Below are 25,538 nucleotides of genomic sequence, written 5' to 3' on the forward strand. Positions count from 1 at the left end.
TTGGAGACATCCCTCTAGTGGTGTGGGGGCTGTGCTTTGGCAAAGTGGGTGGGGTTATATCCTGCCTGTTTGGCCCTGTCCGGGGGTATCATCGGATGGGGCCACAGTGTGTTCTGATCCCTCCTGTCTCAGCCTCCAGTATTTATGCTGCAGTAGTTTATGTGTCGGGGGGCTAGGGTCAGTCTGTTACATCTGGAGTATTTCTCTTGTCTTATCCGGTGTCCTGTGTGAATTTAAATATGCTCTCTCTAATTCTCTCTTTCTCTCTTTCTGTCTTTCTCTCGGAGGACCTGAGCCCTAGGACCATGCCTCAGGACTACCTGGTATGATGACTCCTTGCTGTCCCCAGTCCACCTGGCCGTGCTGCTGCTCCAGTTTCAACTGTTCTGCCTGCGGCTATGGAACCCTGACCTGTTCACCGGACGTGCTTGTTGCACCCTCGACAACTACTATGATTATTATTATTTGACCATGCTGGTCATTTATGAACATTTTAACATCTTGACCATGTTCTGTTATAATATCCACCCTGCACAGCCAGAAGAGGACTGGCCACCCCTCATAGCCTGGTTCCTCTCTAGGTTTCTTCCTAGGTTTTTGGCCTTTCTAGGGAGTTTTTCCTAGGGAGTTTTTCCTAGCCACCGTGCTTCTTTCACATGCTTTGCTTGCTGTTTGGGGTTTTAGGCTGGGTTTCTGTACAGCACTTTGAGATATCAGCTGATGTACGAAGGGCTATATAAAAATACATTTGATTGATTGATTGATCACAAAGCCCTGACCTCAATCCCATAGAATATTTGTGGGCAGAACTGAAAAAGCGTGTGCAAGGAAGGAGGCCTACAAACCAGACTCAGTTACAACAGCTCTGTCAGGAGGAATGGGCCAAAATGCACCCAACTTATTTTGGGAAGCTTGTGGAAGGCTACCCGGAACATTTGACCCAAGTTAAAGGCAATGCTACCAAATACTAATTGAGTGTATGTAAACTTCTGACCCACTGGGAATGTGATGAAAGAAATAAAAGCTGAAATAAATAACTCTCTACTATTATTCTGACATTTGACATTCTTCAAATGAAGTGGTGATCCTAACTGACCTAAGACAGGGAATTTTTACTAGGATTAAATGTCAGGAATTGTGAAAAACTGAGTTTAAATGTATTTGGCTAAGGTGTATGTAAACTTCCGACTTGAACTGTATATATGTATAACTTCATGAGCTGGACTGCCTGTCATTGGAATTTGTTTATTTTCGTTTGCGCTCGTTAGCATATTTAGCTAGCAGACACCATTGAAATTTGCTATTACTTGTTGCAATTTTGTTAGCATCCTGGTAATAGACACCGAATAAACTTTTTTTCTCCTTCATTTTTCCGCACCCCCCTTGCGTACTAAACCGGTAATCCCGTATATCCAGGTATGAAATGAAAATCTGGATACCGCCCAACCCTACTACACCCCCATTTGCCATGTCTTGAAATATGTAGACAGACAGATTTAAAGTAAGGTTACATTGTAATAATTCTTACAGCCAACTTTCCAGCTCCGCCCACAACTTCCAGAAAGCATGGATTATTGAGTCATTATTCGTTTTATACTTAAGACATGACTCTGCCGTTGTGCTGTAGAATTTGTGAATTTTGTCTCTTGTATAATAATTTCTATACATTAGTTTATACTGGATTAGGCGTACATTTTCATTAACTGTAATTTCGTTAGTTATGCTTCAACTTTCCATCCATCTTGTGCCAACATCAGTTATTTTTAAGTCTTGGTTCCAATAGTATATATTTATTTTTAAATAGGGTGCCAATTTGTTTCAGCACTATTATTTTCATGAATGGTAAAAAAAATAAAAAATCATGGCTCTCTTGTCCCTCTGCAGCAGCCATATGTTGAGCAATATGTTTGTAACATCGTATCGCAATAAAATCACAGTATTGAGACGCAATACATATAGAATCGTGAGAATCGAAATACATATCATATTGGCATTGTGATATCGCATCGTGAGGACCCTGGCAATTCCCAGCCCTAAAGCCAACGGTGACCTAGCTCATTCAGCTTTCTCGTGGCAGGTTGGTGTGATTTACCAAAGTAACCATCCATATGAATTACAACTTGTTTGACGTGTATGCTGTAGTAAGCCTAGATATAGGTCAGGGATAAATGGGATCTTTGTCTCTTTCAAAAACACTGCACCAAGTACGAACAGACAAACTGCTGCCATTGACCTAAGGGAAGTGCAGGCGTTTCAAATAATGCAGGGATTCGGTACAAAGAAGAAGCATAAGCAACTTTTTGTTTGTTTGCCAGAGAGAAGTGGGGGACTGCAGAGGTACATGAGGTATTTGGAGTGTCCCTCCCACACTACAAACTTCACATGCTGGTATTTTTGTCAGGCTGTAGAATAGGAGGTTTTCAAATGCTGTTCACCTTTGGGGCTACACTGCAGTGCTTCAGAACAAACAGAGAGAAACATTGAAAGATATATTCAATATGACCAACTGGAAGGGAAGCTACTGTTACAGGGCTCTACAGTGCTACAATTTTGGTAGAATATGCTCCAAAATATTTTGCTGTGCTACCTGGAATTGTAATTTGAGATCACCAGTCCCCCTATAAAATAAATCACCCAGATAATAATTGTTGTAATGATTACTTTGTTGTACCGTAGTCTCTTAAAATTCCATAGAGAATACACTGAGGACAGATTCGTGACAGTCCTGTTGCGCCATTACTACAAGGAAAACGGCTTGTTTCTAGACCAAACTTTTCAAATGCTATGCTACCGGCGCAATTTTTTTGTTGTTGTAACTTGTCCTCCTACATTTCTTTATATGCGCCTACATTTTTCAACTTAGGAGCACATGTCAGCGTAGAGCCCGGCTGAAGTGTACTGACGATTGTAAGGGACTGAAGTTTTACTGGATTTAAAACACGGACTGGACTTGATCGCAGCAGTAAGTGGATGAGATTAAGGATCGGGAGTGCAGTGTGAAAAATTGCAAAGCTGCTTATGAAACAAATAACATAGCAGTTGACTTACTCACTGTACACGCTGTTACTGTACACACAAGCACAGTGTCACACAATGACACAAACACAGGCGCACAGATGCGCGGGTACACACAAAGACATGCGTAGGCCAGAGGCTGGCGGAAGTCACTATAGGAGGATGGGCTCATTGTAATGGCTGGAATGGAATTCATGGAAAGGAATCAAACACATCCAACATATGGAAACAACATTTGACTCAGTCCCATTTACTCCATTCCAGTCATTACAATGAGCATGTCCTCCTATAGCTCCTCCCACAAGACTCCTCTGGCATACACACGCACACAGCATGTCAAGATAGCACTGAAAACACTAGGACTGTTTCTGCTGCTGTGACATCACTAAGAGTAGACTACATTGACAGGGGCAGGCGGGCAAGCATTCATTGGGGCTAAAAAATTATTTACACCGCAGCTCCGAGCAGCTTGTCAATATGGTGCCACTGCCCTATTATGCACGGAACTCTCCAGCAAAATAGTGCTATGCTGACTCTTAGGCAGCATGGTACTTTCCTAGTTTCCCCAGTAGTCACACACTGCAAATGACTGCGGTCTCCATAATAACCGTTAGAATAGCAAAACTGTATGTGCTGCCATAGAAATAGAATGAGCAGAACGGCCATCCCCGTTCTTGTCAATGATGGCATAATCAATGGCCTGGCGGCCATTACAAGTGTACCCATAGGAGCAAAGCAGAAAGTAAAAGCAGGATGTGTACCCATCAAATGTGGCGAATAGTACAGTAAATATAAAATTCACATAAAATCAACAGTGTAATGTTATGATTCAGTCTCATGTCAGGTGACCTTTGGTCTAATAATTTTCCCATAATCTCGAAACTGTTCCCTTTCAATTGCTACAATGGTTATGCATATGCTTTTCATATTTCTTCTGTAAGAAACATTTCAATTTAGCCCTATCCATACAGGCCAATTCCCACAAGTGTAAACATTACGAGTGTATCTTAACCTAATACATCAGATAATAATCACTGAGCTCTATTGACAGAGTGGTGCAGCTTTTTTGCCAAAACTTGAGGATTTTACATGTTGTGGTGGACATCTTCAAAATTGTTTCCGCGGGTTGCAAAGCAGCTAAATTAGCATGACAAGAGCTGAATTAAATGTAAAAGGTCTTCAAAATAAAAGCTCAGTGCTCTGTTGACATTTCACAGAGATATGCTTGTTTGTGAGAAATCTTTGAAAAAGTAATGTTGCATTATCTGAAAAATTTACACTTAAATATGAAAATACCACATGTCATGTCTCAAAATCAATATCTATCTTTCCTCTATATTGTTTTATGTCCTGCGGATTCGAGAAGGAGGATGACGAGCTCAACAGGAAAGTGAGCCTGTCAGGTAGCCATCATTCTCGCACCATGTCCAGCCTAGCTGACGTGATGCTGTGCAATTTTCCTTATTTTGGACCTCTTTTTTCCCCTGGCATCTATTGATTTAGTCACCGTAATTTTGGACATCCTACAAGTGTAAAAACATGAGATTTGGACCATTGAGATTTGGACCTCTCCCATGAGATTTGGACCTCTACCATTGGACCATGAGATTTGGACCTCTCCCTCTCGCGCTCGACCTCTCTCTCTCGCGCTCGACCTCTCTCGCGCTCGACCTCTCTCGCGCTCGACCTTTCTCGCGCTCGACCTCTCTCTCTCTCTCGCGCTCGACCTCTCTCTCTCTCTCTCGCGCTCGCGCTCGACCTCCTCTCTCTCTCTCTCTCGCGCTCGACCTCTCCCCCCCTCTCTCTCGCGCTCGACCTCTCCCCCCCTCTCTCTCGCGCTCGACCTCTCCCCCCCTCTCTCTCTCTCTCGCGCTCGACCTCTCCCCCCCTCTCTCTCTCTCTCGCGCTCGACCTCTCCCCCCCTCTCTCTCTCTCGCGCTCGACCTCTCCCCCCCTCTCTCTCTCGCGATCGACCTCTCCCCCCCTCTCTCGCGCGCTCGACCTCTCCCCCCTCTCGCGCGCTCGACCTCTCCCCCCCTCTCTCGCGCTCGACCTCTCCCCCCTCTCTCGCGCTCTCCCTCTCTCGCGCTCGACCTCTCTCTCTCTCTCTCTAGCGCTCGACCTCTCTCTCTCTCTCTCTCTCTAGCGCTCGACCTCTCTCTCTCTCTCTCTAGCGCTCGACCTCTCTCTCTCTCGCGCTCGACCTCTCACTCGCCCTCGACCTCTCTCTCGCGCTCGACCTCTCTCTCGCGCTCGACCTCTCTCTCCCTCTCTCGCGCTCGACCTCTCTCTCTCTCTCGCGCTCGACCTCTCTCTCTCTCTCTCCCGCGCTCGACCTCTCTCTCTCTCTCTCCCGCGCTCGACCTCTCTCTCTCGCGCTCGACCTCTCTCTCGCGCTCGACCTCTCTCTCGCGCTCGACCTCTCCCCCTCTCTCGACCTCTCTCTCGCGCTCGACCTCTCTCTCCCTCTCTCGCGCTCGACCTCTCTCTCCCTCTCTCGCGCTCGACCTCTCTCTCCCTCTCTCGCGCTCGACCTCTCTCTCCCTCTCTCGCGCTCGACCTCTCTCTCCCTCTCTCGCGCTCGACCTCTCTCTCCCTCTCTCGCGCTCGACCTCTCTCTCCCTCTCTCGACCTCTCTCTCTGTCTCTCGCTCGACCTCTCTCTCTCTCTCTCGCGCTCGACCTCTCTCTCTCTCTCGCGCTCGACCTCTCTCTCTCTCTCGCGCTCACCTCTCTCGCGCTCGACCTCTCTCTCTGGCGCTCGACCTCTCTCTCCCTCTCTCGCGCTCGACCTCTCTCTCTCTCTCTCGCGCTCGACCTCTATCTCCTTCTCTCGCGCTCGACCTCTCTCTCCCTCTCTCGCGCTCGACCTCTCTCTCCCTCTCTCGCGCTCGACCTCTCTCTCCCTCTCTCGCGCTCGACCTCTCTCTCCCTCTCTCGCGCTCGACCTCTCTCTCCCTCTCTCGCGCTCGACCTCTCTCTCCCTCTCTCGCGCTCGACCTCTCTCCCTCTCTCGCGCTCGACCTCTCTCCCTCTCTCGCGCTCGACCTCTCTCTCTCTCTCGCGCTCGATCTCTCTCTCCCTCTCTCGCGCTCGACCTCTCTCTCTCTCTCTCGCGCTCGACCTCTCTCTCGATCGATCTCTCTCTCTCTCGCGCTCGACCTCTCTCTCGCGCTCGACCTCTCTCTCGCGCTCGACCTCTCTCTCTCTCTCTCTCTCGCGTGCTCTCCCTCTCTCTCTCTCTCTCTCTCGCGTGCTCTCCCTCTCTCTCTCTCGCGCTCGACCTCTCTCTCTCTCTCGCGCTCGACCTCTCCCCCCCTCTCTCTCTCTCTCGCGCTCGACCTCTCCCCCCCTCTCTCTCTCTCGCGCTCGACCTCTCCCCCCCTCTCTCTCTCGCGATCGACCTCTCCCCCCCTCTCTCGCGCGCTCGACCTCTCCCCCCCTCTCGCGCGCTCGACCTCTCCCCCCCTCTCTCGCGCTCGACCTCTCCCCCCTCTCTCGCGCTCTCCCTCTCTCGCGCTCGACCTCTCTCTCTCTCTCTCTAGCGCTCGACCTCTCTCTCTCTCTCTCTCTCTAGCGCTCGACCTCTCTCTCTCTCTCTCTAGCGCTCGACCTCTCTCTCTCTCGCGCTCGACCTCTCACTCGCCCTCGACCTCTCTCTCGCGCTCGACCTCTCTCTCGCGCTCGACCTCTCTCTCCCTCTCTCGCGCTCGACCTCTCTCTCTCTCTCGCGCTCGACCTCTCTCTCTCTCTCTCCCGCGCTCGACCTCTCTCTCTCGCGCTCGACCTCTCTCTCGCGCTCGACCTCTCTCTCGCGCTCGACCTCTCCCCCTCTCTCGACCTCTCTCTCCCTCTCTCGCGCTCGACCTCTCTCTCCCTCTCTCGCGCTCGACCTCTCTCTCCCTCTCTCGCGCTCGACCTCTCTCTCCCTCTCTCGCGCTCGACCTCTCTCTCCCTCTCTCGCGCTCGACCTCTCTCTCCCTCTCTCGCGCTCGACCTCTCTCTCCCTCTCTCGCGCTCGACCTCTCTCTCCCTCTCTCGACCTCTCTCTCTGTCTCTCGCTCGACCTCTCTCTCTCTCTCTCGCGCTCGACCTCTCTCTCGCGCTCGACCTCTCTCTCTCTCTCGCGCTCAACCTCTCTCTCGCGCTCGACCTCTCTCTCTGGCGCTCGACCTCTCTCTCTGGCGCTCGACCTCTCTCTCCCTCTCTCGCGCTCGACCTCTCTCTCTCGCGCTCGACCTCTATCTCCTTCTCTCGCGCTCGACCTCTCTCTCCCTCTCTCTCCCTCTCTCGCGCTCGACCTCTCTCTCCCTCTCTCGCGCTCGACCTCTCTCTCCCTCTCTCGCGCTCGACCTCTCTCTCCCTCTCTCGCGCTCGACCTCTCTCTCCCTCTCTCGCGCTCGACCTCTCTCTCCCTCTCTCGCGCTCGACCTCTCTCTCCCTCTCTCGCGCTCGACCTCTCTCCCTCTCTCGCGCTCGATCTCTCTCTCTCTCTCTCGCGCTCGATCTCTCTCTCCCTCTCTCGCGCTCGACCTCTCTCTCTCTCTCTCGCGCTCGACCTCTCTCTCGATCGATCTCTCTCTCTCTCGCGCTCGACCTCTCTCTCGCGCTCGACCTCTCTCTCGCGCTCGACCTCTCTCTCTCTCTCTCTCTCTCTCTCGCGTGCTCTCCCTCTCTCTCTCTCTCTCTCTCGCGTGCTCTCCCTCTCTCTCTCTCGCGCTCGACCTCTCTCTCTCTCTCGCGCTCGACCTCTCTCTCTCTCTCTCACGCTCGACCTCTCTCTCACGCGCTCGACCTCTCTCTCTCTCTCTCACGCGCTCGACCTCTCTCTCTCTCTCTCGCGCTCGACCTCTCTCTCCCTCTCTCGCGCTCGACCTCTCTCTCCCTCTCTCGCGCTCGACCTCTCTCCCTCTCTCGCGCTCGACCTCTCTCCCTCTCTCGCGTTCGACCTCTCTCCCTCTCTCTCTCTCGACCTCTCTCTCTCTCGCGCTCGACCTCTCTCGCGCTCGACCTCTCTCTCCCTCTCTCGCGCTCGACCTCCCTCTCTCGCGCTCGACCTCTCTCCCTCTCTCGCGCTCGACCTCTCTCCCTCTCTCGCGCTCGACCTCTCTCCCTCTCTCGCGCTCGACCTCTCTCTCCCTCTCTCGCGCTCGACCTCTCTCTCCCTCTCTCGCGCTCGACCTCTCTCTCCCTCTCTCGCGCTCGACCTCTCTCTCTCCCTCTCTCGCGCTCGACCTCTCTCTCTCCCTCTCTCGCGCTCGACCTCTCTCTCTCCCTCTCTCGCGCTCGACCTCTCTCTCTCCCTCTCTCGCGCTCGACCTCTCTCTCTCCCTCTCTCGCGCTCGACCTCTCTCTCCCTCTCTCGCGCTCGACCTCTCTCTCTCTCTCTCTCGCGCTCGACCCCCCCCTCTCTCTCTCGCGCTCGACCCCCCTCTCTCTCTCGCGCTCGACCCCCTCTCTCTCTCGCGCTCGACCCCCCTCTCTCTCGCGCTCGACCCCCCTCTCTCTCGCGCTCGACCCCTCTCTCTCGCGCTCGACCCCTCTCTCTCGCGCTCGACCTCCCTCTCTCGCGCTCGACCTCCCTCTCTCGCGCTCGACCTCCCTCTCTCGACCTCTCCCTCTCGCGCTCGACCCCTCCCTCTCGACCTCTCCCTCTCGCGCTCGACCCCTCCCTCTCGCGCTCGACCTCTCCCCCTCTCGCTCGACCTCTCCCCCTCTCGCGCTCGACCTCTCCCCCTCTCGCGCTCGACCTCTCCCCCTCTCGCGCTCGACCTCTCTCTCTCCCTCGACCTCTCTCTCCCTCTCTCGCGCCTCCCCCTCTCGCTCGACCTCTCCCCCTCTCGCGCTCGACCTCTCCCCCTCTCGCGCTCGACCTCTCCCCCTCTCGCGCTCGACCTCTCCCCCTCTCGCGCTCGACCTCTCCCCCTCTCGCGCTCGACCTCTCCCCTTCTCGCGCTCGACCTCTCCCTCGCGCTCGACCTCTCCCTCACGCTCGACCTCCCCCTCGCGCTCGACCGCCCCCCTCGCGCTCTCCCTCGCGCTCGACCTCCCCCCCTCGCGCTCTCCCTCGCGCTCGACCTCCCCCCCTCGCGCTCTCCCTCGCGCTCGACCTCTCCCTCGCGCTCGACCTCCCCCCCTCGAGCTCGACCTCCCCCCCTCGCGCTCGACCTCCCCCCCTCTCTCTCTCGCGCTCGACCTCTCCCCCCTCTCTCTCTCGCGCTCGACCTCTCCCCCCTCTCTCTCTCGCGCTCGACCTCTCCCCCCTCTCTCTCTCGCGCTCGACCTCTCCCCCCTCTCTCTCTCGCGCTCGACCTCTCCCCCCTCTCTCTCTGGCGCTCGACCTCTCCCCCCCTCTCTCTCGCGCGCTCGACCTCCCTCCCCCTCTCTCTCGCGCGCTCGACCTCCCTCTCTCTCGCGCTCGACCTCCCTCTCTCTCGCGCTCGACCTCTCTCTCTCTCTCTCGCGCTCGACCTCTCTCTCCCTCTCTCGCGCTCGACCTCTCTCTCCCTCTCTCGCGCTCGACCTCTCTCTCCCTCTCTCGCGCTCGACCTCTCTCTCCCTCTCTCGCGCTCGACCTCTCTCTCTCTCTCTCTCTAGCGCTCGACCTCTCTCTCTCTCTCTCTCTAGCGCTCGACCTCTCTCTCTCTCTCTCTAGCGCTCGACCTCTCTCGCGCTCGACCTCTCACTCGCCCGACCTCTCACTCGCGCTCGACCTCTCTCTCCCTCTCTCGCGCTCGACCTCTCTCTCTCGCGCTCGACCTCTCTCTCTCGCGCTCGACCTCTCTCTCCCTCTCTCGCGCTCGACCTCTCTCTCCCTCTCTCGCGCTCGACCTCTCTCTCCCTCTCTCGCGCTCGACCTCTCTCTCCGTCTCTCGCGCTCGACCTCTCTCTCCGTCTCTCGCGCTCGACCTCTCTCTCCCTCTCTCGCGCTCGACCTCTCTCTCCCTCTCTCGCGCTCGACCTCTCTCTCCCTCTCTCGCGCTCGACCTCTCTCTCCCTCTCTCGCGCTCGACCTCTCTCTCCCCCTCTCGCGCTCGACCTCTCCCCCTCTCGCGCTCGACCTCTCCCTCGCGCTCGACCTCTCCCTCGCGCTCGACCTCCCCCCCTCGCGCTCTCCCTCGCGCTCGACCTCTCCCTCGCGCTCGACCTCTCCCTCGCGCTCGACCTCTCCCTCGCGCTCGACCTCTCCCTCGCCCGCTCGACCTCCTCGCTCGACCTCCCCCCCTCGCGCTCGACCTCTCCCCCCTCTCTCTCTCGCGCTCGACCTCTCCCCCCCTCTCTCTCTCGCGCTCGACCTCTCCCCCCCTCTTTCTCTCGCGCTCGACCTCTCCCCCCCTCTCTCTCGCGCGCTCGACCTCTCCCCCCTCTCTCTCGCGCGCCCGACCTCTCCCCCCCTCTCTCTCGCGCTCGACCTCTCCCCCCCTCTCTCTCGCGCTCGACCTCTCTCTCTCTCGCGCTCGACCTCTCTCTCCCTCGCGCTCGACCTCTCTCTCCCTCTCTCGCGCTCGACCTCTCTCTCCCTCTCTCGCGCTCGACCTCTCTCTCCCTCTCTCGCGCTCGACCTCTCTCTCCCTCTCTCGCGCTCGACCTCTCTCTCTCTCTCTAGCTCGACCTCTCTCTCTCTCTCGCGCTCGACCTCTCTCTCTCTCTCTCTCTCGGTCTCTCTAGCGCTCGACCTCTCTCGCGCTCGACCTCTCACGCGCTCGACCTCTCACGCGCTCGACCTCTCACGCGCTCGACCTCTCACTCGCCCGACCTCTCACTCGCCCTCGACCTCTCTCTCGCGCTCTCTCTCGCGCTCGACCTCTCTCTCGCGCTCTCTCTCGCGCTCGACCTCCCCCCCTCGCGCTCTCCCTCGCGCTCGACCTCTCCCTCGCGCTCGACCTCTCCCTCGCGCTCGACCTCCTCCCCCCTCGCGCTCGACCTCTCTCTCTCGCGCTCGACCTCTCCCCCCTCTCTCTCTCGCGCTCGACCTCTCCCCCCTCTCTCTCTCGCGCTCGACCTCTCCCCCCTCTCTCTCTCGCGCTCGACCTCTCCCCCCTCTCTCTCTCGCGCTCGACCTCTCCCCCCTCTCTCTCTGGCGCTCGACCTCTCCCCCCCTCTCTCTCGCGCGCTCGACCTCTCCCCCTCTCTCTCGCGCGCTCGACCTCCCCCCCCCTCTCTCTCTCGCGCTCGACCTCCCTCTCTCTCGCGCTCGACCTCTCTCTCTCTCTCTCGCGCTCGACCTCTCTCTCCCTCTCTCGCGCTCGACCTCTCTCTCCCTCTCTCGCGCTCGACCTCTCTCTCCCTCTCTCGCGCTCGACCTCTCTCTCTCTCTCTCTCTAGCGCTCGACCTCTCTCTCTCTCTCACACGCGCTCGACCTCTCTCTCCCTCTCTCGCGCTCGACCTCTCTCTCTCGCGCTCGACCTCTCTCTCCCTCTCTCGCGCTCGACCTCTCTCTCCCTCTCTCGCGCTCGACCTCTCTCTCCCTCTCTCGCGCTCGACCTCTCTCTCCCTCTCTCGCGCTCGACCTCTCTCTCCGTCTCTCGCGCTCGACCTCTCTCTCCGTCTCTCGCGCTCGACCTCTCTCTCCCTCTCTCGCGCTCGACCTCTCTCTGCCTCTCTCGCGCTCGACCTCTCTCTCCCTCTCTCGCGCTCGACCTCTCTCTCCCCCTCTCGCGCTCGACCTCTCTCTCCCCCTCTCGCGCTCGACCTCTCCCCCTCTCGCGCTCGACCTCTCCCTCGCGCTCGACCTCCCCCCCTCGCGCTCTCCCTCGCGCTCGACCTCTCCCTCGCGCTCGACCTCTCCCTCGCGCTCGACCTCTCCCTCGCGCTCGACCTCTCCCTCGCGCTCGACCTCTCCCTCGCGCTCGACCTCTCCCTCGACCTCCCCCCCTCGAGCTCGACCTCCCCCCCTCGCGCTCGACCTCTCCCCCCCTCTCTCTCTCGCGCTCGACCTCTCCCCCCCTCTCTCTCTCGCGCTCGACCTCTCCCCCCCTCTCTCTCGCGCGCTCGACCTCTCCCCCCTCTCTCTCGCGCGCTCGACCTCTCCCCCTCTCTCTCGCGCGCCCGACCTCTCCCCCCCTCTCTCTCGCGCTCGACCTCTCCCCCCCTCTCTCTCGCGCTCGACCTCTCCCTCTCTCGCGCTCGACCTCTCTCTCCCTCTCTCGCGCTCGACCTCTCTCTCCCTCTCTCGCGCTCGACCTCTCTCTCCCTCTCTCGCGCTCGACCTCTCTCGCGCTCGACCTCTCTCCCTCTCTCGCGCTCGACCTCTCTCTCCTCTCTCGCGCTCGACCTCTCTCTCTCTCGCGCTCGACCTCTCTCTCCCTCTCTCGCGCTCGACCTCTCTCCCTCTCTCGCGCTCGACCTCTCTCTCGCGCTCAACCTCTCTCTCGCGCTCGACCTCTCTCTCGCGCTCGACCTCTCTCTCGCGCTCGACTCTCTCTCGCGCTCGACCTCTCCTCCCTCTCGCCTCTCTCTCCCTCTCGACCTCTCTCTCCCTCTCTCGCGCTCGACCTCTCTCTCCCTCTCTCGCGCTCGACCTCTCTCTCTCTCTCTCGCGCTCGACCTCTCTCTCTCGCGCTCGACCTCTCTCTCTCGCGCTCGACCTCTCTCTCGCGCTCGACCTCTCTCTCGCGCTCGACCTCTCTCTCTCTCTCTCTCGCGCTCGACCTCTCTCTCGCGCTCGACCTCTCTCTCTCGCTCTCTCTCGCGTGCTCTCCCTCTCTCTCTCGCGCTCGACCCCTCTCTCCCTCCCTCGCGCTCGACCCCCTCTCTCTCGCGCTCGACCTCTCTCTCCTCTCTCTCTCGCGCTCGACCTCTCTCTCCCTCTCTCGCGCTCGACCTCTCTCTCCCTCTCTCGCGCTCGACCTCTCTCTCCCTCTCTCGCGCTCGACCTCTCTCTCCCCCTCTCGCGCTCGACCTCTCTCTCACGCGCTCGACCTCTCTCTCTCTCGCGCTCGACCTCTCTCTCTCTCGCGCTCGACCTCTCTCTCTCTCTCTCTCGCGCTCGACCTCTCTCTCTCTCGCGCTCGACCTCTCTCCCTCTCTCGCGCTCGACTCTCTCCCTCTCTCGCGCTCGACCTCTCTCCTCTCTCGCGCTCGACCTCTCTCTCTCTCTCGCGCTCGACCTCTCTCTCTCTCTCGCGCTCGACCTCTCTCTCTCTCTCGCGCTCGACCTCTCTATCTCCCTCTCTCGCGCTCGACCTCTCTCTCCCTCTCTCGCGCTCGACCTCTCTCCCTCTCTCGCGCTCGACCTCTCTCTCCCTCTCTCGCGCTCGACCTCTCTCTCCCTCTCTCGCGCTCGACCTCCCTCTCTCGCGCTCGACCCCCCTCTCTCTCTCGCGCTCGACCCCCCTCTCTCTCTCGCGCTCGACCCCCCTCTCTCTCTCGCGCTCGACCCCCTCTCTCTCTCGCGCTCGACCCCCTCTCTCTCGCGCTCGACCGCTCGACCTCCCCTCTCGCGCTCGACCTCTCCTCTCTCGCGCTCGACCTCTCCCTCTCGCGCTCGACCTCTCCCCTCGCGCTCGACCTCTCCCCCTCTCGCGCTCGACCTCTCTCTCTCCCTCTCTCGCGCTCGACCTCTCTCTCCCCCTCTCGCGCTCGACCTCTCTCTCCCTCTCTCGCGCTCGACCTCTCTCTCCCTCTCTCGCGCTCGACCTCTCTCTCCCTCTCTCGCGCTCGACCTCTCCCCCTCTCGCGCTCGACCTCTCCCCCTCTCGCGCTCGACCTCTCCCCCTCTCGCGCTCGACCTCTCCCCCTCTCGCGCTCGACCTCTCCCCCTCTCGCGCTCGACCTCTCCCCCTCTCGCGCTCGACCTCTCCACCTCTCGCGCTCGACCTCTCCACCTCTCGCGCTCGACCTCCCTCCCTCGCGCTCGACCCCTCCACTCTCTCGCGCTCGACCCCCCTCCCTCGCGCTCGACCTCCTCCCTCGCGCTCGACCTCCCTCCCTCGCGCTCGACCTCCCCCCCTCGCGCTCGACCTCCCTCCCTCGCGCTCGACCTCCCCCCCTCGCGCTCTCCCTCGCGCTCGACCTCTCCCCCTCTCGCGCTCGACCTCTCCCCTCTCGCGCTCGACCTCCCCCCCTGCGCTCGACCTCTCCCCTCGCGCTCGACTCTCCCCCCTCGACCTCTCCCTCGCGCTCGACCTCTCCCTCGCGCTCGACCTCTCCCTCGCGCTCCCCCCCGCGGCTCGACCTCCCCCGCCTCGAGCTCGACCTCTCCCCCCTCGCGCTCGACCTCCCCCCCTCTCTCTCTCGCGCTCCACCTCTCCCCCCTCTCTCTCTCGCGCTCGACCTCTCCCCCCTCTCTCTCTCGCGCTCGACCTCTCCCCCCTCTCTCTCTCGCGCTCGACCTCTCCCCCCCCTCTCTCTGGCGCTCGACCTCTCCCCCCCTCTCTCTCGCGCGCTCGACCTCTCCCCCTCTCTCTCGCGCGCTCGACCTCTCCCCCTCTCTCTCGCGCGCTCGCCCCCCCTCTCCTCTCGCGCTCGACCTCTCTCTCTCTCGCGCTCGACCTCTCTCCCTCTCTCTCTCGCGCTCGACCTCTCTCTCCTCTCTCGCGCTCGACCTCTCTCCCTCTCTCGCGCTCGACCTCTCTCTCCCTCTCTCGCGCTCGACCTCTCTCTCCCTCTCTCGCGCTCGACCTCTCTCTCTCTCGCGTCTAGCGACCTCTCCTCTCTCTGCGCTCGATCTCTCTCTCGCGCTCGACCTCTCCCTCGCGCTCGACCTCTCGCTCGCCCTCGACCTCTCTCTCTCGCTCTCTCGCGCTCGACCTCTCTCTCTCTCCTCTCTCGCGCTCGACCTCTCTCGCTCCCTCTCTCGCGCTCGACCTCTCTCTCGCGCTCGACCTCGCGCTCGACCTCTCTCTCCCTCTCTCGCGCTCGACCTCTCTCTCTCGCGCTCGACCTCTCTCTCTCGCGCTCGACCTCTCTCTCTCGCGCTCGACCTCCCTCTCTCGCGCTCGACCTCTCTCTCCCTCTCTCGCGCTCGACCTCTCTCTCCCTCTCTCGCGCTCGACCTCTCTCTCCGTCTCTCGCGCTCGACCTCTCCCACTCTCGCGCTCGACCTCTCTCTCCCTCTCTCGCGCTCGACCTCTCTCTCCCTCTCTCGCGCTCGACCTCTCCCCCTCTCGCGCTCGACCTCTCCCCCTCTCGCGCTCGACCTCTCCTCCCGCTCGACCCTCCCCCCCTCGCGCTCGACCTCGCCCCCGCTCGACCTCTCCCCCTCTCGCGCTCGACCTCTCCCCCTCTCGCGCTCGACCTCTCTCTCTCGCGCTCGACCTCCCTCTCTCGCGCTCGACCTCCCTCTCTCGCGCTCGACCCTCCCTCTCTCTCGCGCTCGACCTCCCTCTCTCGCGCTCGACCTCCTCTCTCTCGCGCTCGACCTCCCTCTCTCGCGCTCGACCTCCCTCTCTCGCGCTCGACCTCCCTCTCTCGCGCTCGACCCTCCCCCTCTCTCGCGCTCGACCCCTCCCCCTCTCGCGCTCGACCCCTCCCCTCTCTCGCGCTCGACCCCTCCCCCTCTCGCGCTCGACCTCTCTCGCTCGCCTCTCGCGCTCGACCCCTCCCCCTCTCGCGCTCGACCCCTCCCCCTCTCGCGCTCGACCCCTCCCCCTCTCGCGCTCGACCCCTCCCCCTCTCGCGCTCGACCTCCTCCCCCTCTCGCGCTCGACCTCCCCCTCTCGCGCTCGACCTCTCCCCTCTCGCGCTCGACCTCTCCCCCTCGCGCGCTCGACCTCTCCCCCTCGCGCTCGACCTCTCCCCCGCGCTCGACCTCTCCCCCGCGCTCGACCTCTCCCTCGCGCTCGACCTCTCCCTCGCGCTCGACCTCTCCCTCGCGCTCGACCTCTCCCTCGAGCTCGACCTCCCCCCTCGAGCTCGACCTTTCCCCCCTCGCGCTCGACCTCTCCCCGCCTCGAGCTCGACCTTTCCCCCCTCGCGCTCGACCTCCCCCCCTCTCTCTCTCGCGCTCCACCTCTCCCCCCTCTCTCTCTCGCGCTCGACCTCTCCCCCCTCTCTCTCTCGCGCTCGACCTCTCCCCCCCTCTCTCTCTGGCGCTCGACCTCTCCCCCCCCTCTCTCTCGCGCGCTCGACCTCTCCCCCCCTCTCTCTCGCGCGCTCGACCTCTCCCCCTCTCTCTCGCGCGCTCGACCTCTCCCCCTCTCTCTCGCGCGCGCTCGACCTCTCCCCCTCTCTCTCTCGCGCTCGACCTCTCTCTCCTCTCTCGCGCTCGACCTCTCTCTCCCTCTCTCGCGCTCGACCTCTCTCTCCCTCTCTCGCGCTCGACCTCTCTCTCCCTCTCTCGCGCTCGACCTCTCTCCCTCTCTCGCGCTCGACCCTCTCTCCCTCTCTCAGCGCTCGACCTCTCTCTCGCCTCTCCTCGCGCTCGACCTCTCTCTCGCGCTCGACCTCTCACTCGCCCTCGACCTCTCTCTCGCCCTCGACCTCTCTCTCGCGCTCGACCTCGCGCTCGACCTCTCTCTCCCTCTCTCGCGCTCGACCTCTCTCTCCCTCTCTCGCGCTCGACCTCTCTCTCCCTCTCTCGCGCTCGACCTCTCTCTCCCTCTCTCGCGCTCGACCTCTCTCTCCCTCTCTCCCTCTCTCTCCCTCTCTCTCTCGCGCTCGACCTCTCTCTCCCTCTCTCGCGCTCGACCTCTCTCTCCCTCTCTCGCGCTCGACCTCTCTCTCCCTCTCTCGCGCTCGACCTCTCTCTCTCCCTCTCTCGCGCTCGACCTCTCTCTCCCTCTCTCGCGCTCGACCTCTCTCTCCCTCTCTCGCGCTCGACCTCTCTCTCCCTCTCTCGCGCTCGACCCCCCTCCCTCTCTCGCGCTCGACCCCTCTCCCTCTCTCGCGCTCGACCCCCCTCTCTCTCTCGCGCTCGACCCCCCTCTCTCTCGCGCTCGACCCCCCTCTCTCTCGCGCTCGACCCCCTCCTCTCGCGCTCGACCCCCCTCTCTCTCGCGCTCGACCCCCCCTCTCTCTCGCGCTCGACCCCCCTCACTCTCGCGCTCGACCTCCCTCTCTCGCGCTCGACCTCTCTCTCTCGCGCTCGACCCCTCCCCCTCGCGCTCGACCTCTCCCCCTCGCGCTCGACCTCTCCCCCTCTCGCGCTCGACCTCTCCCCCTCTCGCGCTCGACCTCTCCCCCTCTCTCGCGCTCGACCTCTCCCCTCTCGCGCTCGACTCTCCCCCTCTCTCGCGCTCGACCTCTCCCCCCTCTCGCGCTCGACCTCTCCCCTCTCGCGCTCGACCTCTCTCGCGCTCGACCTCTCTCTCGCGCTCGACCTCTCTCTCTCTCTCTCTCTCGCGTGCTCGCCCTCTCTCTCGCGCTCGACCTCTCTCTCTCTCTCTCTCGCGCTCGACCTCTCTCTCTCTCTCTCGCGCTCGACCCTCTCCCTCCTCTCGCGCTCGACCTCTCTCTCACGCGCTCGACCTCTCTCTCTCTCGCGCTCGACCTCTCTCTCTCTCGCGCTCGACCTCTCCTCCCTCTCTCTCTCGCGCTCGACCTCTCCTCTCTCTCTCTCGCGCTCGACCTCTCCCTCTCTCTCTCGCGCTCGACCTCTCCCCCTCTCTCTCTCGCGCTCGACCTCTCCCCCTCTCTCTCTCGCGCTCGACCTCTCCCCCTCTCTCTCTCGCGCTCGACCTCTCCCCTCTCTCTCTCGCGCTCGACCTCTCCCCCCTCTCCCTCTCTCGCGCTCGACCTCTCCCCCTCTCTCTCTCGACGCTCGACCTCTCCCCCTCCCTCTCTCGCGCTCGACCTCTCCCCCTCTCTCGACATCTCCCCCGCGCTCGACCCTCTCTCTCCCTCTCTCGCGCTCGACCTCTCTCGCCCTCGACCTCTCTCTCCCTCTCTCGCGCTCGACCTCTCTCTCCCTCTCTCGCGCTCGACCTCTCTCTCCCTCTCTCGCGCTCGACCTCTCTCCCTCTCTCGCGCTCGACCTCTCTCCCTCTCTCGCGCTCGACCTCTCCCCCCTCCCTCTCGCGCTCGACCTCTCCCCCCTCCCTCTCGCGCTCGACCTCTCCCCCCTCCCTCTCGCGCTCGACCTCTCCCCCCTCTCTCGCGCGCTCGACCTCTCCCCCCTCCCTCGCGCGCTCGACCTCTCCCCCCCTCCCTCTCGCGCTCGACCTCTCCTCCCCTCCCTCTCGCGCTCGACCTCTCCCCCCCTCCCTCTCGCGCGCCGCCCTCCCTCCCTCCTCTCGCGCTCGACCTCTCCCCCCTCTCTCGCGCGCTCGACCTCTCCCCCCCTCTCTCTCGCGCTCGACCTCTCCCCCCCTCTCTCTCGCGCTCGACCTCTCCCCCCCTCTCTCTCGCGCGCTCTCTCTCCCTCTCTCGCGCTCGACCTCTCCCCCCTCCCTCTCGCGCTCGACCTCTCCCCCCCTCTCTCTCGCGCTCGACCTCTCCCCCCCTCTCTCTCTCTCTCTCTCTCGAACCTCTCCCCCATCTCTCTCGCGCTCGACCTCTCCCCCCTCTCTCTCTCTCGCGCTCGACCTCTCACCCCCTCTCTCTCGCTGCGCTCGACCTCTCGCGCTCGACCTCTCTCTCCCTCTCTCGCGCTCGACCTCTCTCTCCCTCTCTCGCTCGACCTCTCTCTCCCTCTCTCGCTCGACCTCTCTCTCCCTCTCTCGCGCTCGATCTCTCTCTCTCCCTCGCGCTCGACCTCTCCCCCCCCTCTCTCTCTCGCGCTCGACCTCTCCCCCTCTCTCCCCCTCTCTCTCTCCCGACCTCTCTCTACCTACCTCTCTCTCTCTACCTACCTACCTCTCTACCTACCTACCTACCTACCTCTCTACCTACCTCTCTCTCTACCTACCTCTCTCTCTACCTACCTCTCTCTCTACCTACCTCTCTCTCTACCTACCTCTCTCTACCTACCTCTCTCTCTCTACCTACCTCTCTCTCTCTACCTACCTCTCTCTCTCTACCTACCTCTCTCTCTCTACCTACCTCTCTCTCTCTACCTACCTCTCTCTCTCTACCTACCTCTCTCTCTCTCTACCTACCTCTCTCTCTCTCTACCTACCTCTCTCTCTCTCTACCTACCTCTCTCTCTCTCTACCTACCTCTCTCTCTCTCTCTACCTACCTCTCTCTCTCTCTACCTACCTCTCTCTCTCTCTCGACCTCTCCCCCCCTCTCTCTCTCGCGCTCGACCTCTCCCCCCCTCTCTCTCTCGCGCTCGACCTCTCCCCCCCTCTCTCTCTCGCGCTCGACCTCTCCCCCCCTCTCTCTCTCGCGCTCGACCTCTCCCCCTCTCTCCCCCTCTCTCTCTCCCGACCTCTCTCTCTACCTACCTCTCTCTCTACCTACCTCTCTCTCTACTACCTACCTCTCTCTCTCTACCTACCTCTCTCTCTCTACCTACCTCTCTCTCTCTACCTACCTCTCTCTCTCTACCTACCTCTCTCTCTCTACCTACCTCTCTCTCTACCTACCTCTCTCTCTACCTACCTACCTCTCTCTCTACCTACCTCTCTCTCTACCTACCTCTCTCTCTACCTACCTCTCTCTCTACCTACCTCTCTCTCTACCTACCTCTCTCTCTACCTACCTCTCTCTCTCTCTACCTACCTCTCTCTCTACCTACCTCTCTCTCTCTACCTACCTCTCTCTCTCTACCTACCTCTCTCTCTCTCTACCTAACCTCTCTCTCTCTCTCTACCTACCTCTCTCTCTCTCTACCTACCTCTCTCTCTCTCTACCTACCTCTCTCTCTCTCTACCTACCTCTCTCTCTCTCGACCTCTCCCCCCCTCTCTCTCTCGCGCTCGACCTCTCCCCCCCTCTCTCTCTCGCGCTCGACCTCTCCCCCCCCTCTCTCTCTCGCGCTCGACCTCTCCCCCCCTCTCTCTCTCGCGCTCGACCTCTCTCTCCCTCTCTCGACCTCTCTCCCTCGCGCTCGACCTCTCTCTCTCCCTCGCGCTCGACCTCTCCCCCCCTCTCTCTCTCGCGCTCGACCTCTCCCCCTCTCTCTCTCTACCTACCTCACTCTCTACCTACCTCTCTCTCTACCTACCTCTCTCTCTACCTACCTCTCTCTCTCTCTCTCTCTACCTACCTCTCTCTCTCTCTCTCTACCTACCTCTCTCTCTCTCTCTCTACCTACCTCTCTCTCTCTCTCTCTACCTACCTCTCTCTCTCTCTCTCTACCTACCTCTCTCTCTCTCTCTCTACCTACCTCTCTCTCTCTCTACCTCTACCTACCTCTCTCTCTCTCTACCTCTACCTACCTCTCTCTCTCTCTCTCTACCTACCTCTCTCTCTCTACCTACCTCTCTCTCTCTCTCTACCTACCTCTCTCTCTCTCTCTACCTACCTCTCTCTCTCTCTCTACCTACCTCTCTCTCTCTCTCTACCTACCTCTCTCTCTCTCTCTACCTACCTCTCTCTCTCTCTCTACCTACCTCTCTCTCTCTCTCTCTACCTACCTCTCTCTCTCTCTCTACCTACCTCTCTCTCTGTCTCTACCCTACCTCTCTCTCTCTCTCTACCTACCTCTCTCTCTACCTACCTCTCTCTACCTACCTCTCTCTCTACCTACCTCTCTCTACCTACCTCTCTCTCTCTCTCTCTCTACCTACCTCTCTCTCTCTCTCTACCTACCTCTCTCTCTCTCTCTACCTACCTCTCTCTCTCTCTCTACCTACCTCTCTCTCTCTCTCTACCTACCTCCTCTCTCTCTCTCTCTACCTACCTCTCTCTCTCTCTCTACCTACCTCTCTCTCTGTCTCTACCTACCTCTCTCTCTCTCTCTACCTACCTCTCTCTCTACCTACCTCTCTCTACCTACCTCTCTCTCTACCTACCTCTCTCTACCTACCTCTCTCTCTCTCTCTACCTACCTCTCTCTACCTACCTCTCTCTCTCTCTCTACCTACCTCTCTCTCTCTCTCTACCTACCTCTCTCTCTCTCTCTACCTACCTCTCTCTCTCTCTCTCTACCTACCTCTCTCTCTCTCTCTACCTACCTCTCTCTCTCTCTCTACCTACCTCTCTCTCTCTCTCTACCTACCTCTCTCTCTCTCTCTACCTACCTCTCTCTCTCTCTCTACCTACCTCTCTCTCTCTCTCTCTCTCTCTCTCTCTACCTACCTCTCTCTCTACCTACCTCTCTCTCTACCTACCTCTCTCTCTACCTACCTCTCTCTCTACCTACCTCTCTCTCTACCTACCTCTCTCTCTACCTACCTCTCTCTCTACCTACCTCTCTCTCTACCTACCTCTCTCTCTACCTACCTCTCTCTCTACCTACCTCTCTGCTGGTTATCTATGAATGTTTAAACATCTTCAAGAACGATCTGGCCTTAATGGCCATGTACTCAATCTCCACCTGGCACTGCCAGAAGAGGACTGGCCACCCCTCAGAGCTAGGTTTCTTCCTAAGTCCCTGCCTTTCTAGGGAGTTTTGGCTGGGTTCCTGTAAAAGCACTTTGACATCTGCTGATGTAGAAGGGCTTATAAATACATTTGTTTGATTTATTGATTGAAAACAGTGATACATGCCATCTGAGAATGACAAAAGCGAATCATAGAATTTACAGGATTTGTTTGGACAGAAGTCAGTGTGGAAAGCTTGTTCTTTATCCAATGTTGATTTTGAATGATGCAAATTATTTTTGTATTACCACTGAGATTGTGCTGGTTGGTGGAGCTCCTGGTAGAGAGGGAGAGTGGAGAGTCAATGAAGGATTCTGCCCACCACAATGTATTTTCCTGGAGTATCTCTCATGTGCTAACAAGTGAGACAATGCTGACCTCTACCGGACGTGGAGAAGAACTACATCAACATTCATCATCACATGCCAATCAGAGGGGATAAGTAACCAAGCTACTTCTGAGACACTAACAGGATTCAGATGGTTCTTGTCCTCTTCCAGTGCTTGCAGATCTGTCTGTGTATCATTATCCGTCTGTGTCTGTGTGTGTATGCATCGTGATTCCTGTGTGTGTGTGAGTGAATCATGATCTGTTTGTGTGTGTGTGTATCGTGATTTTAGTGTGTGTGTTCCATTATCGAGCTAGCACCACCACAACAGTGGAGCTCTGGGCTCCCCGGTGGTATTGCAGCACCTTCTGTGTGTGTTTCGCCTCCGCCTGCACTGGGAGGGAGCCATTGAGCCAGGCTCAGATAATACACCTCTCCTTTCACCATATGGAGATGCACTCAATAGAGGTAGGAGTCAGCAGAGGTGGGAATTAGGCATTATGTATAGCGGATTTATGATGTAATATACATTGGGTAATAGTGCAGACGTGACTGGTGGAAATACCTCTCATGCTAACCATGCAGATTTGGTGTTTAATTTGCGACAAACATTTTGATATAAAGGCATTGGATTAGGTTAGAAGATTTGTATTACTCGCTGCTCATGTTGCTTCCCTCCTATTCTCAGTTTAGAATGGATGCTGAATATCTTTGCATAGAGTCAACAGAAACCAATATCAGATTTTCTAAGGAGAAATGCTTAGTAAAGCCCACCTGAAAAAAACAGGCTAACTTGCCAACTATTAACACAGGGTCTAGCTGTGTTGACAAGAGGAGACAACATAGCTTTTCGTCTGCACTGGGGGAATTTGCAGGAAATTTGCTTCCACCTGTCCAGGTCTTTCACATCAGGGGTGTCGTGAGTTTCCCAAAAAAACAAAAATCTTTAGAACTAAGATAATCTTACATCCATTGGTAGGCAATGGAAGAACGACCTTAATGCTGAAGATGATATTTTGGGGACAAACTCACCCCAAACAGTTGAAAGAGAGGAGACAAGGGGAGAGGAGTCAATTAGATAGTAGACAAGGAGAGACTAAGCCAGTGTAGGAGTCATGGCAGGCAGGGCTTCCTGGTGATGTCATGCTGAGGAGGGGAGGGGGGGGGGGGGGGGAGGGGGGGAGGCAACAACAGCTGGAGCTTCAGTGTGTAGAGTTGGAGCTGCTCATTGGTGAGATGTTAATTACACTAACGATTCCCTCCATTTCCACTGGAGCCAAAGAAGAGGCCTCTTCTGCTACAGTGGCCAGCAAGATTCTGAACAAACACACACATGCTCAATACAGCAACACAGCAAGTGCTCTCCTACCATTCTTACAGTATTGTCAACAATGTTATACTTATGAGCATATGCAAATCAAAACCACGTAACACCACTGGCAAAATTTTAAAATGTGGAATTCCAAAACAAAATCGAGCTACAGCAAAATCCACAACCACCATGAATAGCCTAATAATAATAATAGCATCCTCACCACATATAGCCTATTCCACCAGCATACACTAAAGGTCGACCGATTAATTAGGGCCGATTTCAAGTTTTCATAACAGCCGGTAATCGGCATTTTTGGACCCCGATTATGGCCGATTACATTGCATTCCACGAGGAATGCAATGCTTGGCAGGCTGACCACCTGTTACGCGAGTGCAGCAAGGAGCCAAGGTAAGTTGCTAGCTAGCATTTAAACTTATCTTATAAAAAACAATCAATCTTCACATAATCACTAGTTAACTACACATGGTTGATGATATTACTAGTTTATCTAGCTTGTCCTGCGTTGCAAATAATCAATGCGGTGCCTGTTAAATTATCATCAAATCACAGCCTACTTCGCCAAACGGGTGATGATTTAACAAAAGCACAATCGTTGCACGCATGTACCTAACCATAAACATCAATGTCTTTCTTAAAATCAATACACAGAAGTATATTTTTTTAAACCTGCATATTTAGTTAAAAGAAATTCATGTTAGCAGGCAATATTAACTAGGGAAATTGTGTCACTTCTCTTGCGTTCATTGCAGGCAGAGTCAGGGTATATGCAACAGTTTGGGCCGACTGGCTCGTTGAAACAAATTTTACATAATTATGACATAACATTGAAGGTTGTGCAATGTAACAGCAATATTTAGACTTAGGGATGCCACCCGTTAGATAAAATACGGAACGGTTCTGTATTTCACTGAAAGAATAAATGTTTTGTTTTTGAAATGATATGTTTATTATATTATAATTAAGTCTATGATTTGATATTTGATAGAGCAGTCTGACTGAGCGGTGGTAGGCAGCAGCAGGCTCGTAAGCATTCATTCAAACTTTACTGCGTTTGCCATCAGCTCTTAGCAATGCTTGAAGCACAGCGCTGTTTATGACTTCAAGCCTATCAACTCTTGAGATTAGGCTGGCAATACTAAAGTGCCTATTAGAACATCCAATAGTCAAAGGTATATGAAATACAAATGGTATAGAGAGTAATAGTTGACGCGACATAATTCATATAATAACTACAACCTAAAACTTCGAAACTGGGAATATTGAACCACCAGCTTTCATATGTTCTGAGCAAGGAACTTAAATGTTAGCTTTTTTACATGGCACATATTGCACTTTTACTTTCGTCTCCAACAGTGTTTTTGCATTATTTACAACAAATTGAGCATGTATCATTATTTATTTGAGACTAAATAGATTTTATTTCTGTATTATATTAAGTTAAAATAAAAGGGTTCATTCAGTGTTTTTGTAATTGTCATTATTACAAATATATATTATAATATATACCGTAATTTCCGGACTATTGAGCGCACCTGAATATAAGCCGCACCCACTGAATTTAATTCAAAAAAATGTTTTAACATAAATAAGCCGCACATGTCTATAAGCCGCAGGTGCCTACCGGTACATTGAAACAAATTAACTTTACACAGGCTTTAACGAAACACGGCTTGTAAAAAAAAAAAATTGGCTTTAACGAAACATGGCTTGTAACAAAAATAAATAGGCTTTAACGAAACACGGCTTGTAACAAAAAATAAAAAATTAGCAGTAAGCTTTAGTTGTCTTTTTGCATTGAGTCAATTCCTTACGCTGCTGTTTCCAACGTCTTATCATCGACTCATTAAGACCAAGCTCCCGTGCAGCAGCTCTATTTCCTTTTCCAACAGCCAGATCAATCGCCTTCAACTTGAAAGCTGCATCATATGCATTTCTCCGTGTCTTTGCCATGATGAGGGTGACAAAATGACTACCGTAATCAGAATGATGGGAAGTTTGAGAGTGCTCGATTTAATCTAAACAGTAAACAAAAAAGTTGTTTGACCTTAACCCGTTCGGCAATTTCATTGGTCCCTAGAAAGCTTCATGCCGGCAAAAAACTGAGCACGTCACAGAATGTGTTTTTTTGTAGAAATTTGTTTTGAAAGTGGGAAGAATCCATATATTAGCCGCGTCATTGTTTAAGCCGCGAGGTTCAAAGAGTGGGAAAAAAGTTGCGGCTTATAGTCCGGAAATTACGGTATATATAAAAATCGTCCGATTAATCAGTATATGCTTTTTTTGGTCCTCCAATAAATCGGTCTTGGTGTTGAAAAATCGTAATCGGTCGACTTCTAGCATACACCACATTAAACAAAGAGGTGGAGTCAAATGACCACTGTCTTCATGAACTGTGTCATCAGCAAAGACTAAGACTGGGCTATACACACTCGAAACAACACCACAGTTTTCATTGCAATATAGTGTATCACAACCAAGGTAGAAACCTTATCTACCACCACAGCACACCA

The 25,538-nt window shown here is 56.9% G+C and overlaps 1 protein-coding gene across 6 annotated transcripts in view; it reads right to left on the bottom strand.

Moving 5' to 3' along the window:
* The window catches only part of LOC106603643 (rho GTPase-activating protein 32), a 248,754-nt gene that overhangs the window by 62,771 nt on the left and 160,445 nt on the right, over nucleotides 1-25,538 (bottom strand). The gene's annotated exons all lie outside the window — the stretch shown is intronic.

This window comes from Salmo salar, chromosome 04, assembly GCF_965601325.2.
Source record: "Salmo salar chromosome 04, fSalSal1, whole genome shotgun sequence".
Lineage (NCBI taxonomy): Eukaryota > Metazoa > Chordata > Actinopteri > Salmoniformes > Salmonidae > Salmo > Salmo salar.